Raw genomic sequence first — 2500 nt, 5'->3', positions numbered from 1 at the left:
CCGATCTCGGGAGCTAAGCAGGGGCGGGCCTGGTTAGTACTTGGATGGGAGACCTCCTGGGAATACCAGGTGCTGTAAGCTTTTTATGGTTTCTGCTCTTGCCTGACAGCAGAGGGCGCTGTTTGACACTTTTTGCTGTAGTCTAGTTTAGCCTGCGTCACCTTCAAATAGGATCTTTTTAGTCGACCTGGCAGCTTACGGCCATACTACCCTGAAAACGCCCGATCTCGTCAGATCTCGGAAGCTAAGCAGGGGCGGGCCTGGTTAGTACTTGGATGGGAGACCGCCTGGGAATACCAGGTGCTGCAAGCCTTTATGGTTTCTGCTCTTGCCTGACAGCAGGGGGCGCTGTTTGACACTTTTTGCTGGAGTCTAGTTTGGCCTGCGTCGCCTTCAAATAAGATCTTTTCAGTAGTGCTGGCAGCTTACGGCTATATTACCCTGAAAACGCCCGATCTCGGAAGCTAAGCAGGGGCGGGCCTGGTTAGTACTTGGATGGGAGACCGCCTGGGAATACCAGGTGCTGTAAGCTTTTTATGGTTTCTGCTCTTGCCTGACAGCAGAGGGCGCTGTTTGACACTTTTTGCTGGAGTCTAGTTTGGCCTGCGTCGCCTTCAAATAGGATCTTTTCAGTTGCCCTGGCAGCTTACGGCCATACTACCCTGAAAATGCCCGATCTCGGAAACTAAGCAGGGGCGAGCCTGGTTAGTACTTGGATGGGAGACCGCCTGGGAATACCAGGTGCTGTAAGCCTTTATGGTTTCTGCTCTTGCCTGACAGCAGAGGGCGCTGTTTGACACTTTTTGCTGGAGTCTAGTTTGGCCTGCGTCGCCTTCAAATAAGATCTTTTCAGTAGTCCTGGCAGCTTACGGCCATACTACCCTGAAAACGCCCGATCTCGGAAGCTAAGCAGGGGCGGGCCTGGTTAGTACTTGGATGGGAGACCGCCTGGGAATACCAGGTGCTGTAAGCTTTTTATGGTCCCTGCTCTTGCCTGACAGCAGAGGGCGCTGTTTGACACTTTTTGCTGGAGTCTAGTTTGGCCTGCGTCACCTTCAAATAGGATCTTTTCAGTCGACCTTGCAGCTTACGGCCATACTACCCTGAAAGCGCCCGATCTCGGGAGCTAAGCAGGGGCGGGCCTGGTTAGTACTTGGATGGGAGACCGCCGGGGAATACCAGGTGCTGTAAGCTTTTTATGGTTTCTGCTCTTGCCTGACACCAGAGGGCGCTGTTTGACACTTTTTGCTGTAGTCGAGTTTGGCCTGCGTCACCTTCAAATAGGATCTTTTTAGTCGACCTGGCAGCTTACGGCCATACTACCCTGAAAACGCCCGATCTCGTCAGATCTCGGAAGCTAAGCAGGGGCGGGCCTGGTTAGTACTTGGATGGGAGACCGCCTGGGAATACCAGGTGCTGTAAGCTTTTTATGGTTTCTGCTCTTGCCTGACAGCAGAGGGCGCTGTTTGACACTTTTTGCTGGAGTCTAGTTTGCCCTGCATCGCCTTCAAATAGGATCTTTTCAGTTGACCTGGCAGCTTACGGCCATACTACCCTGAAAACGCCCGATCTCGGAAGTTAAGCAGGGGCGGGCCTGGTTAGTACTTGGATGGGAGACCGCCTGGGAATACCAGGTGCTGTAAGCTTTTTATGGTTTCTGCTCTTGCCTGACAGCAGAGGGCGCTGTTTGACACTTTTTGCTGGAGTCTAGTTTGGCCTGCATCGCCTTCAAATAGGATCTTTTCAGTTGACCTGGCAGCTTACAACCATACTACCCTCAAAACGCCCGATCTCGTCCGATCTTGGAAGCTAAGCATGGTTAGTACTTGGGCAGTTAGTTGCCCTGGCAGCTTACAGCCATACTACCCTGAAAACGTCCGATCTCGTCCGATCTCGGAAGCTAAGCAGGGGTGGGCCTGGTTAGTACTTGGATGGGAGACCGCCTGGGAATACCAGGTGCTGTAAGCTTTTTATGGTTTCTGCTCTTGCCTGACAGCAGAGGGCGCTGTTTGACACTTTTTGCTGGAGTCTAGTTTGGCCTGCGTCGCCTTCAAATAGGATCTTTTTAGTCGACCTGGCAGCTTACGGCCATACTACCCTGAAAACGCCCGATCTCGTCCGATCTCGGAAGCTAAGCAGTGGCGGGCCTGGTTAGTACTTGGATGGGAGACTGCCTCGGAATACCAGGTGCTGTAAGCCTTTATGGTTTCTGCTCTTGCCTGACAGCAGAGGGCGCTGTTTGACACTTTTTGCTGGAGTCTAGTTTGGCCTGCGTCGCCTTCAAATAGGATCTTTTCAGTTGACCTGGCAGCTTACGGCCATACTACACTGAAAGTGCCCGATCTCGGAAGCTAAGCAGGGGCGGGCCTTGGTTAGTACTTGGATGGGAGACCGCCTGGGAATACCAGGTGCTGTCAGCTTTTTATGGTTTCTGCTCTTGCCTGACAGCAGAGGGCGCTGTTTGACACTTTTTGCTGGAGTCTAATTTGGCCTGCGTCGC

General features: G+C 52.7%; 4 non-coding genes and 7 pseudogenes across 4 annotated transcripts; all 11 read left to right on the top strand.

Moving 5' to 3' along the window:
- The window catches only part of LOC131122624 (5S ribosomal RNA), a 109-nt pseudogene extending 28 nt beyond the window's left edge, over positions 1-81 (top strand).
- A 112-nt stretch (positions 82-193) lies between these two features.
- On the top strand, positions 194-312 carry LOC131120400 (5S ribosomal RNA). The gene has a single exon (XR_009126956.1). It is a non-coding gene; the product is annotated as a 5S ribosomal RNA (ribosomal RNA).
- Positions 313-423: 111 nt separating this feature from the next.
- Positions 424-532, top strand: LOC131123075 (5S ribosomal RNA; annotated as a pseudogene).
- Positions 533-644: 112 nt separating this feature from the next.
- On the top strand, positions 645-753 carry LOC131123327 (5S ribosomal RNA; annotated as a pseudogene).
- Positions 754-864: 111 nt separating this feature from the next.
- On the top strand, positions 865-973 carry LOC131122347 (5S ribosomal RNA; annotated as a pseudogene).
- A 112-nt stretch (positions 974-1085) lies between these two features.
- On the top strand, positions 1086-1194 carry LOC131123197 (5S ribosomal RNA; annotated as a pseudogene).
- A 112-nt stretch (positions 1195-1306) lies between these two features.
- Positions 1307-1425, top strand: LOC131122815 (5S ribosomal RNA). Its single transcript, XR_009128659.1, has one exon. It is a non-coding gene; the product is annotated as a 5S ribosomal RNA (ribosomal RNA).
- A 112-nt stretch (positions 1426-1537) lies between these two features.
- On the top strand, positions 1538-1646 carry LOC131122085 (5S ribosomal RNA; annotated as a pseudogene).
- Positions 1647-1849: 203 nt separating this feature from the next.
- LOC131124272 (5S ribosomal RNA) lies at positions 1850-1968 on the top strand. The gene has a single exon (XR_009128930.1). It is a non-coding gene; the product is annotated as a 5S ribosomal RNA (ribosomal RNA).
- Positions 1969-2080: 112 nt separating this feature from the next.
- On the top strand, positions 2081-2199 carry LOC131121475 (5S ribosomal RNA). The gene has a single exon (XR_009127984.1). It is a non-coding gene; the product is annotated as a 5S ribosomal RNA (ribosomal RNA).
- Positions 2200-2310: 111 nt separating this feature from the next.
- Positions 2311-2420, top strand: LOC131123948 (5S ribosomal RNA; annotated as a pseudogene).
- The last annotated feature ends 80 nt before the right edge of the window (positions 2421-2500 follow it).

Source organism: Doryrhamphus excisus, chromosome 2 (assembly GCF_030265055.1).
Source record: "Doryrhamphus excisus isolate RoL2022-K1 chromosome 2, RoL_Dexc_1.0, whole genome shotgun sequence".
Lineage (NCBI taxonomy): Eukaryota > Metazoa > Chordata > Actinopteri > Syngnathiformes > Syngnathidae > Doryrhamphus > Doryrhamphus excisus.
Note: the sequence above shows the minus strand (reverse complement) of the source record. Positions and strands in the feature narration are given on the sequence as shown.